This window comes from Crocuta crocuta, unplaced genomic scaffold (assembly GCF_008692635.1).
Source record: "Crocuta crocuta isolate KB4526 unplaced genomic scaffold, BGI_CrCroc_1.0 scaffold317, whole genome shotgun sequence".
Taxonomy (NCBI): Eukaryota; Metazoa; Chordata; class Mammalia; order Carnivora; family Hyaenidae; genus Crocuta; species Crocuta crocuta.
The window spans coordinates 6,940,752-6,957,555 of NW_027530984.1; the positions used below are offsets into that span (position 1 = coordinate 6,940,752).

The 16,804-nt window shown below is 35.3% G+C and overlaps 1 long non-coding RNA gene across 1 annotated transcript; it reads left to right on the top strand.

The window, feature by feature from the left end:
* The first annotated feature begins 2,080 nt into the window (after nucleotides 1-2,080).
* LOC144236602 (uncharacterized) lies at nucleotides 2,081-16,499 on the top strand. Its single transcript, XR_013336623.1, has 4 exons — nucleotides 2,081-2,137; nucleotides 12,151-12,412; nucleotides 14,467-14,566; nucleotides 16,319-16,499. It is a non-coding gene; the product is annotated as an uncharacterized LOC144236602 (long non-coding RNA).
* Nucleotides 16,500-16,804: the final 305 nt, after the last annotated feature.

Genomic DNA, 16,804 nt, shown 5'->3' on the forward strand with positions numbered 1-16,804 from the left:
AAAGTTCTGTAGGCAAATAAAAATCAAAACTAACAGAAACTTATTAAGGTCCATAAGCAAAGGCAGGCTGCTGGTCGATCTAGGAAATAATATCCAAAAGAGCTTTGTTACCTAGAATTTCATCACTGGTCAATGGTAATAATACATTCAAGCCTTCAATAAAAATTATCTTTTTTCAAGGATTTACTGAAATGATTTAGTACATAAGAAATACATCTGTCTCTGTTTATAGATGACATAATTATCTACTTAAAAAAACCTAAAGAATCCTGGAATTAATAAATTTAGCAAGGCCAGAGGATACGAGATCAATATGCAAAAATCAACTGCTTATCTATATACTAGCAATGAATGACTGGAATTCAAAATTTTAATAGTAATAATAATGATAATAATAACCATTGTGACATAAAAAAAAAACCACACCTACTACTATGCTCAGAATGTTTGTGGCAGTCTCCTTCCCCCCATCCTGCCCCATTCATACGTTGAAATCCTAACCATGATGTGATAGGATTAGGAGGTAAGACTTTTAGTAGGTCATGAAGGTGGAGCCCTCACGAATAGCATTAGTGCTCTTATAGAAAAGGCCCTAGAGCTTGTTTGCCCCTTCTACCATGTGAGGACACAGCAAAATTACTGGCTAAAACCAGGAAGAGGCCCCTCACCAGAATGTGACCCTGCTGGCAACTTGATCTTGGACTTCCCAGAGTCTAGAATTATGAGAAATAAGTGATGTTTACAAGCTGCCCCATTTGTAACATTTTGTTATAGTGGAGCTGGGGCACTGGGGAACAAGAGCACCTGGCTCTGGGGGTCCCAGGCAAACCAGGTTTCACCACTCACCACTGTGAAACCAGAAAGGAATTTATTTCTGTGAGGCTAATACCCAGGAGACTGCGATATCAAAGACTGCCTCTAAAATGCAGAAAATACTTTTATAAGGAAAATGGAGCAAATGTGGTGGGTACATGCAGGTAGGCAGTGAAGACGGAATCTATCATTGTCTTGGAGTCAATCATGGACAGGTCTTGCTGGCTCAGGGGAGTTTTTATTGCTTGAGGGGGTAGTTTCAGTTCCCATCAGGGGATGCTTTGCCCCAAGCCAGGACACCAGATGGAAAGAAGAACTCAGCTGGAAGGTTTGAGGTCAAATTGGAGGCAACCAAATTCCTCTTTCAAGAGCAGCCTGAATGGACTAAGAAATCTAGGCACAGATCTAACAAAATATAATTTGTTTGGTGAAAATGTAAAACCCTGATTAATACATAAAAGAAGACCTAAATACATAAAGAAATGCATTGTGTTCATAGATTGGGAGACCCAGTATTGTTCAAATGTTGCTTTTTCTCAGACTGATCTATAAATTCAATACAAGCCTAATCAAAATCCTTGTAAATATGGACAAGCTAATTTTTTAAATTTAGAAGTGGTTCAGATGTAAATGACAGCGTATACTCTTGACAGGAACATTTGCATTTGTTTTATTTTTTCATTGGATGTCATATTTCAAACACGCAATTTAGTAAAGTCAATTTGATACAGTTTAACACATAAAATCAATGCTATTTTAACTAATACGCAGATTAATAAATTGAGGATTATAAGCATCACCCAAATTAACTGTCATAACTCATGTCCATATACGCCTGGTTTTATTTCAGGAGCTTCTTTACAATCCTTTAGATTTATTTGTCACCCCATTTCCATAGGATCCTAATCACTAGAGCTTAATATTTATTCTTGATAGGTGGTAAAAATTCTCCCACTTTGTTGTATTGAATTTCTCCTATATGCTACTTTTGATTATCTTCTGGCCCCTGAAATGCTTGCTCCACCCTGACTCCAACATAAACGATCGTGTGTGATCATCACCAAGATGCCAACACCTGGATTTTCTGGTTTTTCCCAATATTTTAGAATTTTTTAAAAGTTTATTTTAAAAAACTTGTTAAAATAAAAAGTGAGCAAGGGAGGGGGAGAGAGAGGGAGGGAGAGAATTTCAAGTAGGCTCCACGCTAACAGTGACATGGGTCTAGAACTCACAAACTGTGAGATCATAACCTAAGCTGAAGCCAAGGGTCCAGCACATAACTGACTGAGCCACCCATGTGCCTCCCACTATTCTAGATTCTGATGTAAGTACCATGTGGGAATCCATGAGACAAGGCTTTTCCATCCACTCCCATAGGCCAGGCTATCTCCCCACGATGCCAAATTTGAGATAAGAGGTATGAGGGAGCTGACAGATAAATGCCTTCTCTATTCTTTTCCTGCATGGACTTCTGAGACAAGGCAATTTTGAACAGTCTGCTCAGGTGAGCGTGTGTGGCCAAAGTACTGGCTGCATCTCCTTATGTAGCAGTGGCCAGTTTCACAATGCATTACCTTTGCTTCCTAGTTTTTTCCCTGCTTCAAAGAGTTTTTTCCCCCTTATTTTCTACTTTGATATTCAAACTCACAATAAGGAAGTAGTATTTAATGTTTTTTCTTCATACCTTTTTCTTCTTATTTTTTAATGTTTATTTATTTTTGAGAGAGAGAGACAGACAGAGAGCAAGCAGGGGAGGAGTAGAGAGAGAGAGGGGGACATAGAATCCAAAACAGGCTCCAGACTCTAAGCTGTCATCACAGAGCCCTATGAGGGCTTGAACTCACATGATATCATGAACCTGAACCAAAGTTGGACGCTTAACCAACTGAGACACGTAGGTGCCCCTTCTTCATACTTTTTTTCTAGGAAAATTTGATTAAGACCACTATTTAGCTACTTTTGCCTTTTGCCTTTCCTACAGATTCATAAATTCCTACCTCACAGTTTGTTAAGTTTCATCACAAATAATGTTATTAAAAAACAATCTGAGAATAATCAATGTCACTAAATATCGGAGACTTCAATTAATTGATGTGGTATAACTCTCCCTTTCAGATTTTTTAGTGCTATGGTAAATGTTTCATAAACTTTTGGTAGATTATGTCTTTACGATATTTTTATATCACATGACATTTATTTCTCATTCATTAAGTTTATGTATAGGAATACAGTAATTTTTAGATCTTGATTTTTAAATCCAGTATACTTGCTAAACCTGATAATGTGTGTTCACAGAAGCATGAATGTATGCATGCACACACACGCACACACACACACACACACACACACACTTGGCATTTTAGGCTAACTGGACTCTCCAGTGACATATTAAACATAAATGGTGTAAATGGGAATCCTTGACTTATGCCTAATCTCTAAGGAAAAAAAATCAACATTTAATTGCTATTTTTGCTCGAAGTTTCTTGTACATATCTTTCATTGGTTTGAAGAAGACATGCACTTCTGGTTTACCAAGATATTTTATCATGATGGATTATAAATTTCATCATATGCCTTTTCTACATAATGTAATAATTTCAGTGACTGAGTTTAAAACAAAACTAACCTTGAATTCCTGTGATAAACAAAAGTGAACAGAATGTAATATTATCCACCCATGCTGTGACATTTGCTTTGCTTATATTGTCTTTAGGATGTATGGGAAAATGCTTGTTTGTAATTTTCTTATATTCTTCTTAATCAGATTTTGACTCAAGATTAGGCTCATTTCATATATTGAACTATAAAATGTTCATGCTTTTTCCATTCTCCAATAGAGTTTTACATAAGGTGAGTGATATTTCTACGTTGACTATTTGGCAGAACTCAACTGATGAAACCATCTAATCAAGAGGAGCATTTGTGAAGAGTTTTACTTATTCATTTGATTATGCATACTAAATTTATTTCATAGTTCTATAATTATGTGTTTGGTTAAATTTCTACCTGTGTCAGTTTGGGTCATTATATTTTTGGTTCACCCATTTAATTTCCATTTTCTAATTTGGGACATAAAATGACTCATACTACCCTTTGGTTGGTTCATTGGTTGATTATCTGCAACACCTCTAGCAATGTTGCCTTTATCTCTTCTGACTTTGGTTATTTGAATGTTCTCTCACATTTTTACTGTTCACTCATGCCATAACTACCTCATTTTAATTAGATATTTCAAAATATGAATTTTTTGGTCCTAACCATTGCTTATTTTCTACTTTATTAATAAGTGTTTTCTCTATGATTGTCTCCCCTTCAACATTCTCCATGTTTACAGTGCTACTTTTCTAAATTTAGCTTTTAACTTTTTCTTTCTCTAATATTACATTTACATATTTTAAACTCATTCCATGTTTATTATACATTACTTTATTAACATCCCTTTGAAGTTACTTAATTTTCAATGTATTAACCTTTTTTTTTTTTTTTTTGCTTCCTGGTTGATTGTATACTTTTACTATTATAATCCAGTTCTCCACATACTAATTTAGAAGCTACATAGTGTTTTTATTCTTTTAAATGTTACCCTAGTAATTACATCTTGTAGAACCCTTCCTGTATACTTCTGCTCATTCTGATTGCATTGTTAATCCACTTACACACTCTCAGCTATGGCCTAATATTTGCCAAATAAATCTAGAACTATTTGCTTGATTTTAAGCTTCTGATCTGACTTTGACTATTTCAATCTTATCTAGCACAACTTTCTTTTTTTTTTATTTTTTTANTAAGCAAAAGTCGGACGCTTAACCGACTAAGCCACCCAGGCGCCCCATAGCACAACTTTCTTTAATACTCCACCATTCATTCTAGACTAAACTTTCCACTATTCCTCTCTCTTTGCCCTGTTTTCCTCTCTTCATTCTACTTGGAATGTTTTTGTTTAATATCAAAAAACTGGAGTCATCTTATAGTCGTCAGTCCCCAGTCCACATAATGTCAATCAATTTCTTAATTTTTTTTTTGAGAGACACAGAGAGAGAGCATAGCAGAGGAGGGGAGAGAGAGAGAGAAAAAAAAAAAAACTCAAGCAGGCTCTGCACTGTCAGCTCCGAGCCTAACATGGGGCTTGAACTCACAAACCCATGAGATCATGACCTGAGCTGAAACCAAGAGTCGGATGCTTAACCATCTGAGCCACCCAGGTATCCCAATGTCAATTTCTCATTGGCTTCCCTGACTTCTCCAATCAAAAACTCAGTTATCATTCCTTTCAACTTCTTGGCACTACATATGTGAGTCAAATTCAATTGTAAATTACCTGTCTTTGAACATGTATCACTTTTGTTCTCCTAAAGAATATGCATGAACCATCTTTAGATTTCTCATCATGCTTGGTTAATTGTTTTGCACATAGTAAGTGCAGTAGAAATGTGGAAAGATTGATTGAATAAATGAATAAATAAATGAATGAATCAGTTGGCATAAGACAATGCCACATTGTCCTTGGCTGATTGGAAATTGGCATCCATTCAGTGAACACTCTAAATTGTTTCCACAACAAAGTAACATGCTTCATATAGTAGATAGTCAGTGATTGATCCTATTAAATTGGAACAGCACCTGTTTCTCTTTTAATGTATTTTCAGTGCATATCAACCATGCTTGATAATGCAGGCTTTAATTGTTCTAAATTGGTTTGAGTCTACGGAAATAATAAATGAAGTAATTTTGTCTTCAAAGACAATGGACTTTAATGAGAATATTTCTGTATCTGGCAATTTGCAGTCATAATTTATTTATAGCAAGGCTTATGATTCATCATTACAATTTCTTTCAAGTTTTGTGAGAAAAATCATCTCCATGAGTACAAGAGCCTTATTCTGGCAGCTGTTCTTCACTAGCTGATATTTTCTGCAAGCTCTAAACTTAACATTAGCAGCTTTCAGCTTATTTTTTCTTTGTTTACATTTGAAATATGTTCACCCTGTAAAAGCAGTCTCATTATAAGAATGCAAGAAAGATATATATGCCATTGAAACCAGGCCTGTTAGCAAACTCTAGTCTTCTCTTACCTTAGGTGAGTATGTTGGTAGGAGGTTTCCTTCCCCTTTGGTGAGAATCTATAAAAAGAAACTGGATCAAAAATTTTTTTGCCCAAAAGGCTCACTGTGCTCAAAGGGTTTGTCTAGAAACCATTTGCTTTGTGAAGATTTAGCCACTACCCAAAGATTCTAAAGTAAAAAACAATGACTTGTTTTTTCAAGTAATTGTAATCTCTGTTGCTGGAGAGGGAAAGGGGTTGACATTATTGCAGCACTATAGTAGTACATTTAACCAATTTCAATCTCTGTTTATTACTTTCATTCTATCTGTGTTCATTTTGTGACAGATCCATCATGAATCTATAAGGCAATTCAGAGGCTGGGGAATACCTACATAAAGGCTAACTGCCTGAAACGTTATAGCTGCATACAAAACCACTTGGGAGACAATAAAAGGCCATGGCGTAACAGGAGATGGGAGAAGAGGGTGGCTGTTCAACTTACTCCCTCTTCTTGCAGAAGTATCTAGCTAAACTGATGCTCAATATATGCAGGTCATATTAATTCTGATATCAGTTTGTTTTGACATTATTTGACATTAACTAACACAGACACACACATACACATCCATACTCACACTCATTTGTCCCATCTGTATTGAAATTAATTCCTGTAAATGTTAAATAGAAAAGTCAGGACTTTTCCTTAGGAGATGAGTCAAGTAATGTCAGACACCCTTTTTGGTACAGTGCAATGTGGAGAAGAACGTGCAGACTCAGTGCTGAGAAGAGGCATTCCAAACCAAAGACTTAGAGGTTGGAGCTTTAGCCTCAAATTAAAACAATCAAATGAACACATAAGCATGCAAAAATGAGACATGAAACAGCCACAGTTTGTGTGAGAGTATGCTTGTCTAATCATAAACAAATGATAAATGTACCTTTTCTCTTGAGATGAGATTCTTCATAGATTAATAACACAAAGTAGTAAGAATAATATGTACTTTGGAGTTGGATAAAATTTCCCATTGCAGATACAGTACTTATTAGTGTTGACAAATCACTACACCTCTCTGAACTTCAGTTTCTTTTTCTGATAGTGAAGTTAATAAACCGATGGCATAAATGAATGAGAGGATTAGTAGAAATGACATGTAGGAAGTGTTTGGCATATAGGAGGCCTTAGGATATATCTGTTCTGTCTCTGAATTGTAATTGTCTTGTTTCCCATTAGAAAACAAAGAACTCAGTTGCACTGAAAAATGCTTGAGTATAGGGAGGTTTCAGTCCTCGTATGGACTATCTTAAACTTATAAGATGTAAGACCTATTATCACAAGATATTTTTCCATTTATTGGTGACTTCTTTAATTTCTTTCATCAATGTTTTACATTTTTTAGTGCTGGGGTATCTCACCTCCTTGGTTAAGTTTATTCCTCAGTATTTTATCCTTTTGGATACTATTATAAATGGGATTTTCCCTTTAGTTTCTATTTTGGATAGTTCATTGTCAGTGTATAGAAGTACAACTAAGTTTTTCACGTTGATTTTGTATCCTGCAACTTTACTGAATATTTTATTAGTTTTAAAAACTTTTTGGAAAGGGATCTTTAGGGTTTTCCATATAGGAGATCATGTCATCTGCAGAGATAATTTTACTTCTTGCTTTCTAATTTGGATGCGCCCCACTCTTTTTTTCCCTTGTTTAATTGCTCTAGCTATGATTTCTAGTACCATGTTTACCAGGAGTGGTGAGCATGGGCAATCTTGCCTTGTTCCTGATCTGAAAGAAAAATTTTCAGCTTTTTCTATTGGTTAAGATATTAGCTGGGCTGTCTGGGTGGCTCAGTTGGTTAAGCATCTGACTTCGACTCAGGTGACAATATTATGGTTCCTGAGTTTGAGCACCATGTCAGGCTCTGTGCTAATAGCTCAGAGCCCGAAGCCTGCTTCAGATTCTGTGTTTCCCTCTCTTTCTGCTCCTCCCCCACTCATGCTCTGTCTCTCTCTCTCTCAAATATATAAATAAATGTTAAAAATTTTTAAAAAGGGGCACTTGGGTGGCTCAGTCAGTTGAGCATCCAACTTTGGCTTATGTCATGATCTCACAGTTGGTGGGTTTGGCCCTGTTTTGAGTTCTGTGCTGACAGCCTAGAGCCTGGGGCCGCTTCAGATTCTGTGTCTCTCTCTTTTTCTGCCCCTCCCCTGCTCATGCTCTGTCTCTCAAAAATAAATAAACATTAAAAATTTTTTTAATTATAAAAAAGATGTTAGCTGTTGGCTTTTCATATATGACCTTTATCATGTTGAGGTGAATTCTTTCCATTCCTAGTTTAAGAGTCTTTATGAATGAAAGAGTGTTATATTTTGTCAAATTGTTTTGTATCTATTGAGATAATCATATGATTTTTGTCCTTCATTCTGCTAATGTGGTATATTCCATTAATTGATTTTTGTGTATTGAGCCATTCTTGTATCCTAGGGATAAATCATACATGTTCATGGCATATAATCCTCTCTTCAATGAGTGGTTCTGAACAATCTGGATATCCACATGCTGAAGATGCAATTGTATCCTAACCTTATGCCATACACAAAAATTAACTCAAAATTCATTACACATTAAATGTAAGATCTGAAACTGTAAAATTTGTAGAAGAAAATGAGGGGGGAAATTTTGTGGCACTTTTTATTGGCAATGATTTCTTGGACATGACACCAAAAATACAAGCAGTAGCAGCAAAAGTAGACAAGTGAAACTCCAGTGAAATAAAAAAGCTTTTATACCACAGAGGAAACAATGAATAGAGTAAAAAGGCAGCCTGAAAAATGGGAGAAAATACTTGCAAACTCTGTATCTAATTAAGAATTTAATATCCAAAATCTGTAAGAACTCCTACAATTCAATATTTTATTTTTTTAATTTAAAAAAATTTATTTGAGAGAGAGAGAGAGAGAGGTGGGGAAGAGGGCCAGAAGGAGAGAGAGAGAATCTCAAGCAGGCTCCATGCTAAGAGCAAATTTGGGGCTTGATCCAATCACTGTGGGATCATGATCTGAGCCAAAATCAGGAGTTGGATGCTCAAACAACTGACCCACTCAGAAGCCCCTATTATTCAATATTTTAAACATCAAATAATTGGATGAAAGATGGGAAAAGGACTTCAATAGAAATTTCTCCCAAAATATACAAATTACCCACTGGTGTGTGAAAGATAGTTAACATCACTGATCACTATAGAAATGCAAATCAGAAATAATTTAAAAAAATTTTTTAAATTTATTTTTGAGAGAGAGAGACAGAGAGAGCACATGGAGGAGGTCAGAGAGAGAGAGAGGCACTGAATCTGAACCAGGCTCCAGTCTCTGAGCTGTCAACACAGAGCCGGTTGCGGAACTCGAACCTATGAAATGTGAGATCTTGACTTGATCAGAAGTCAGACTCTTAACCAACTGAGCTACCCAGGTGCCCCTGCAAATCAGAAAAATCTATAAATTATTACATTTTATCTAGCTACATCTAGCTATATCTACCTATATAGCTATTGAATTGGTGACCGTGTGTATTTACATTTAGTCTAATGGATTCCTCAGTTCTGTTTTAGCAAAATAATAATGATAAATATTGGTAGAGGAGTTAATGTGACTAATAGCCCACTTCCGCTACCACTGCTGACAGATAAATCTCTAGTAAAGAAATGATTGCAGTCAAGAGCATTATCACCATGCCCCAGAGATCTCTAAAGTCTTAATCAAAATTCTTTTTGTTAAGTCATTTTTAACAAACCACCTTTACAATTTGAAAAATAGTGATCATCTACTACTGAAGAGACATTTTATTTTACTTTTTAAAAAAATATTAAAAAAATTTTTTTACTGTTTAATTTATTTCTGAGAGAGAGAGAGAGAGAGAGAGAGAGAGCAGGGGAGGGTCAGAGAAAGAGAGACACAGAATCTGAAAAAGTCTCCAGGCTCTGAGCTAGCTGTCAGCACAGAGCCTGACACGGGGCTCAAACCCATGAACCGTGAGATCATGACCTGAGCCAAAGTTGGACACCTAACCGACTGAGCCACCTAGACACCCTTATTTTGTTTTACTTTTAATCTTTTAGGTGTATGACACTGTCTGTATATCCCACCTGCTCTTTCATTCATTTTTCAAATATTAGCTCCTTTAATTCACACAAAATTTCCTGTGATGGGTGCTACTATTTTCCCCACTTTTCAGAAAAAGATACTGGAAAACTCGTGTGGTTAAGTAATTTGTCCAAAATAATGCAGCTATGGGGCACATGCCTGGCTCAGTCAGTAGAGCATGTGACTCTTGATCTGAGGGTTGTTAGTTCCAGCCCCATATTGGGTGTAGAGATTACTTAAAAATAAAAATAATCCAGCTAAGTTGCGGATCCACATTTCATGAGTACATTCTGAGTCCTTAGTCCAAATGCTCCCTGCCCCAAATCCAAGTTAAATTGTTTATTTGCTTATATATTAGTACACATTTTTGTTGTTATTATAAGAAAAAAATTGTTAATTTTAATGACACAGTTTTTGATAACTAGGGGGCCCATGCAGTTGGTTTCCTTTAGTTTTGAGGCTGATAAAATCACCAGAAACAATTTCCAAGCTTGTTAATGAGAAAGTGTGTTCCGCTATATTTGTTCTGTCTTCTTATTCTAGTTATATAATTACTTAGAGTATGTTCATAGGAAATTCCTATTCCCTTAAAAATAAGCACAGGTTACAGACTCAGCACTGTTTCCTGCCAAGTCTTTGAGTTACTGCTCTTGCTAATAGCCCCAGTAGCCCAGGAACTAGCTATCAAGTTTTTAAAGATGGGGAAATAATTGATACCACAGAATTCTAGAACTATGTGTAAGTTGGAGATAACAGATATAAAAACTCAAAACTTTCCAGAGCAAGCAAATCTGGAGAAAGGAAATGGTTACATTCCTGGAGAAAACTCTAATTTCTGAGGAAGCAGAAACTCTTCTCTCCACTGGAATGAGTGAAATACAATCTAGATATAGTTTTCTGAATTCTAATATTAAATAAATGTGTGATATTTGCCTTCCTTCCAAGACACTAGAATCTACTGATTTATAAATGATTTGGAAATAGATACATAAGTGAGTTTCCAAAGATGAACATAAACCAGGAAAGGATTGTGTCAGAGGAATCAAGGGAAGAAAATGTTCAAGGAAGTTTTTGCCAATAGCATAAAATATTCCTCAGAGGCAGAGAAAACATGTCCATTGAATTTTACACATTTGTTGTGAATTTTTTATTTCAAATATTTTTTTATTCAGTAAAAACTGATATTGCAACATTAACAAGTTCTAGAATTGGTGCAACTGTGAAAATTCCTATTTATAGGGAAATTGGCTAACATTATTATACCTTACTTCGAATGTTTGCTTATAAGGATAAACAAGGGTATTAGGACAGCTAGTGGCACTCAGTCTCTACAAACACTTAGGAGTCTGTATGGGGAGTAGTTTATGATTATTTCCAATTTCCTTGAGAGTCTGAGTTTGGATAGCGTCAGTTTTGAGCAATGGGTTCTGGAGAGTAACCCTTTAGGAAAACCTCCTATGGAGCAGGAAAGCTCACCATGACCCAAGGGCTAGTGAGCAGAAGTAAACTAATAATATCTAGTAACATCTTTTTACTCTACAGTGTTTTGTACATACACTGGAAAAAATGTGTTATGCTGCAACATCATCTAAAGGGCTCAGCATGGAGACTATAATGAACACGCACTGTAATGTACTGGGCTCTGTACATTTGAATAGCTGTTTTCCCCCGCTTGATAAGCTGTCCCTTCTCCACCTTTCATGTATCAAAAATTAACCCAATTTCCTCCATCGGGAACTCTTCCTGACTCCACAGACTGAATTAAGAATCTCTTTATTTTCCCATATAGTAGCTTGTGCATGATCGAATCAGAACGATCAGTTTCCAAAATAGGTTATGAACTCTTCTAAGGTAGATTATTCATCATTTTATCCTTGTCTACTGCCTGATATATTATGCGCCTTAGTAACTATGGCTTAACTGAACTAACCTCCTAAAGTTGTGTTAAGAAAATATCAGGGGTGTAGGCAGCTTCTGAAATGGTTCCCAGTAACACCCACCTTCTCAAATTCATACTCTTGTGTGGGCTGGACCAAGTGACTTGCCTTTGCGAAATAGAATACAGCAAAATAAATGGGATGTCACTTTTGATATTAGTTTTAAAAAGATCTTGAATTCTATGTTGCTCATTATTTCTCTCCTGCCCTATTTTTTGCAAGCTCTGATGAAGTAAGCTCTAATGTTGAGAGCTGCACTATGGAAAGGGCCATGTGGAAAGGTATTCAAGGTATTCTCCAGTCATCATCCAGTGAAGAACTACTGACTCTCAGTCTACTGACCCATGAGGATATGAATCCTGCCAATAACTTGTAAATGATCTTGGAAGAATACCTACCCCATTCAATTCTTAAGTTGACTGTAGCACAGGATGATGTCTATTACAGCCTTGTGAAAGGCACAAAGCCAGAGAACTGACAGATAGTAAGTGCTATTGGTTTAAGCCGCTGCATTTTGGAGTATTTGTTACATAGCAAAAGCTAAATTACATAATTATTAAGCCAAAGCCCAATATCCACCCCCAAATTACTCATTTTTGTTAAACAGGTATAAATCACCTTGATGTGTTATGTGCAAGACGTGGAAAGTGAAACTTTCTCATAGGCATCTAGACACAATAGTGAACGATAGCAAAAGAGGGTCTATGTCCCATAGAAAGAGAATGTATCCTAGTATCTGCATTTTATATTCTTGAGAATTGATTAGAGGTTGTGCAACAAGAGTAAAGACTAATAATTCCTCACCAGGTGTGGTCATAATTTGGGATCTTTTTACAGTTACATGTTAAGTGAGGGACAAAGAGTTTGAGCAGTTTTGAGAGTATACGACAAAAGAATTATATATCAAGAAATACAATGTACTTTTGTATTCTCAAATTTAGTTTCTTTCTACTGTACTATGCTGTCCAGCCCCATGTCAAATACCAGTCTTCCAAGAAAGAAAAAATATGTGTAAAGCCTAAATTTGTCTATAAATAATTCACTAGAATTCTGTGGAACTTACATCAGTATCTGAGTTTCTACTTGTTCTTGAATTGAGCAAGGAAAAAGACTGAACAATAAGTCTTGATTGCAGAGATGGAGACAAAATTGCATGCAGAAGAAATTGTTCTATTGGTTATGATGTAGCTGGACAGCAACTTTGAGTTTCACCTTGATGGCCTTTGTATCATATTTCTTTGGTACATTGCAGAGAGATAAGAGGAACAAAGCTCAAAATAGAACCAAATAGATCTCTTAATGGTAGAGAATACAAATTTGGACATGGAAAGTGATGGTGACAAATCATTGAACACATTCAATAGAAACCACACTGGAGACAAAGCACAAATATTCAATGGTCTATATTATATTTGTTGAAACAGAACATATAATCCAAAGTATAAATAATGATACAAGGTTAATGTTAGGACAAAAATCACTTCAACATAAAACTTAACTATATTTTACATCTAAACAAGTTTTTAACTAAGAATAATTATTTCATTTTATTTATTTAAGAGAGAAAGAGAACATAAGTTGAGAGATGGGGCAGAGGGAGAGAGAGAAAAAATCTTAAGCAGGCTCCACGTTCAGCATGGAGCCCAAAGTGGTGCTCGATCCCACAGCTCTGGGATCATGACTTGAGACAAAATCAAGAGTCTGACACTCAACGTATTGAGCCATCCAGGTGCCGCATGCTTTTTTAATTTTTACAAGAACCCTGTGAGAGATGTCTTTTTAAAACTGTAACAAATTAGGGCATGGATTGGATTTGAAATTCAGGATTTAAAGAAACAAGAAGACACCAGAGAGAAAGCATTCCAATGATTTTTATCAGCAAAAACAATGTACAGATCATTTAGGGAACAATGGAGAGCCTGTGTTGAATGAGAGAATAATGTCTCTGGAATGGCAAATCTAGACTTTTTATTTTGTTCATTTTGTTTTGAATTAACAGAAGAGATGAAAATTGGAATGGGGGCGCCTGGGTGGCTCAGTCGGTTAAGCGTCCGACTCCCGCTCAGGTCTTGATCTCATTGTTCGTGGGTTCAAGCCCCGCGTTGGGCTCTGTGCTGACAGCTCAGAGCCTGGAGCCTGTTTCAGATTGTGTGTCTTCCTCTCTCTCTGACCCTCCCCTGCTCACGCTGTCTGTCTGTCTCTCTGTCTCTCCCTCAGAAATAAATAAAATTAAAAAAAAATTGGAATGAAGGGATCCACAAAATACTGGTTTCCTCATCAAATTCATCTTCTCTTACTTATTATTGTAATGCTTCTTATTCTATTTTCACTTATTTTATCAATGAACTTTGCATCATTTGATATTTCCTACCAAAAAAATATTTTTAATTTTTAATACTATCCCCTTCAAAATTCACTTTTTTCTGTCCATAAACTTTAATTAAAACTTTAAATATTTTCATTGCTAAAAATGCATGTAATAAAAAGGGGAAAGTAAAGGAAAGTAAATGCTTATTATTCTTATTCTCTTTTTTCCAGTTCCCTAACTGCATTTATTTCATGAGTTTGTCCCTCATTAATTACAGTTGGCAATGGATTCATTGTAAGATTAACTAAGCAAAGCCAAGGCCATTAATTTGTAAGTAACTTCTATTCATTCTTCATTTATACTGCTGCATATAAGGTCATGCTTTTACGCCAAATTAATGCAACTATAAAAAGCAGGAAGACATTTATTAGCAAAACACTCATAAAACTCTTTGACCTGGTGGTCAGAGACTGCACAATATGAGGAGTAAAGCCACAAATTAACAAAGCCCTAAACTATTATAAATTTCACAAATCAGGATGATGGAAGAACTGTTAAAGAGTCAAAATAATTCCTTCCTTTAAATTTATTTTTTACCTTGTTATATCCAAGTCTAGAGTAAGTGATATATTTGAATTTTTCTGCTGAGTTTGTTTTATATTGTTACATTTAAATATATTATTAAAGTAAAAGTAAACAAAGGCTTTTTAAAACTAAAAAATTACATATCTACCATTTTTACTTTTTTTGTATTTTATTATTTATTTTATCATGAGTATTTTCCACTTTCTTTCTTTTTTTTTTTANTTTTTACTTTTATTTCTCTTTCATAAATCTCAACCTGAAGAACATTCTGTAGTAATGAATGTGGTTTTAGCTCTTGACAAAAAACTATAATTTTTATTTGTGTATTGAAGTAATGTCTGTTTCTATATATTTAATTTAAACAAGCTTCTCATGTGAAAAGAATCAAGTATTAAAAATAAGAAAAAATAAAGGTGGTTATTATTTTCAAACATCTAGTATAAAATATAAAACTTTTAAAGCTTAATTTAAGTACAGCGAGTCTAATTTGTTCTTTTCTCTCCAGAATCATGTAAGTCTAATTTTAAGGTACCTCACAAGTAAGAAGATATATTATAAGATGGCATTTGATATTTCAGACACAAGACATTTCAGTAGAATGTGTAATGAAAAGTTTGAATTATTTTATTTCATGAAACTGTTTGCCATTTGTCTGATTATTGCTAAGTAACAAATCACCTGATAGCAGTATCTGAAAACTTCATTCTTTATTTCACTCACAAATCTGTGGGTTGACTGGACTATAGGCATTTTTCATTTGGAGTCTTTTTTGCAGAGTGAAGAGTCTTTCTCATGTAGTTCCAGTCAGATAGGTGGTTGTAACTGGGGTCATTTCAATGGTTTCTTCATTCACATGTTGGACACTTAGACTTCAAATATACAAACAGCTACAAACTGCTAAGACCCTTCAGGTCATGGTCTCATTCTTTGTTTCTCTCTTTGTAGCCATACTTCTTTTTTTTTTTTTTTTGAAAATTTGAGCAAATCTTCTTTATTTTATTTTTTTAAATGTTTTATTTATTTCTAGGAGAGAGAGGGAGACAGCGTGAGCAGGGGAGGGTCAGAGAGAGAGGGAGTCACAGACTGAAACAGGCTCCAGGCTCTGAGCTGGCAGTCAGCACAGAGCCCGACGCAGGGCTGGAACCCACGAACCGCGAGATCATGACCTAAGCGAAAGTCGGACGCTTAACCGACTAAGCCACCCAGGCGCCCCTGTAGCCATACTTCTTATAAGGAGGCTGAAGCTTCCAAGAGTGAGTGTCCCAAGATAAATTGGCTGAAACTGCATGGCTTCTTCAACCCATCCTTGGAAGTCACACAGCATTTCTTTCACAACATTCTATTCCTTGAGACAGTCACAAATACCAGCCTGTTCAAGGAGAGAGGAGATTGACCCCACGTTGCTATGGAGGATGAATCAAAGAATGTAAAAACATGTTTGAAAACCACATCAGGTGTGCAAATTATTATCTAATTTTCTTTCTTCTCCTTCTACAGAAAAAGTCCATTTTTATTCATAATGACCAATTTATGAGGTATTGACAACCAAAACCTCACTGTATTTCATCCATCATGATTACAAGTAACTGAAAGCACCTTTTACTCTGTGGGTCAATATTTCCACAAAAAAATATGAGAAAGTTAAATTCAATTAAATGTGACCTTCAGTTAACCAATATAATCAGTAAGTAGGATAATTGATTTCCAATGTTTGTTCAATAAATATTTGTTCAGTACCTAATAGACGCTCACTGGTCAAGTCGATCACACTATCAAAAGAAAACAAGAAAAGTAAAAGTGTACCTAAAACAACAGTGTTTTATTTTTCAAGGAAAACAATTATAAACTACATGAATTGTCAAATTAAGTTTTCATTTTAGAAACTAGTATTATTGCTAACCTAAAAAAAGGAACTATAGAAGTTTATTTATTAATTGTCAAATTAATTTGTCAGATAATTAATTGTCAAATAAAGTTTATTTA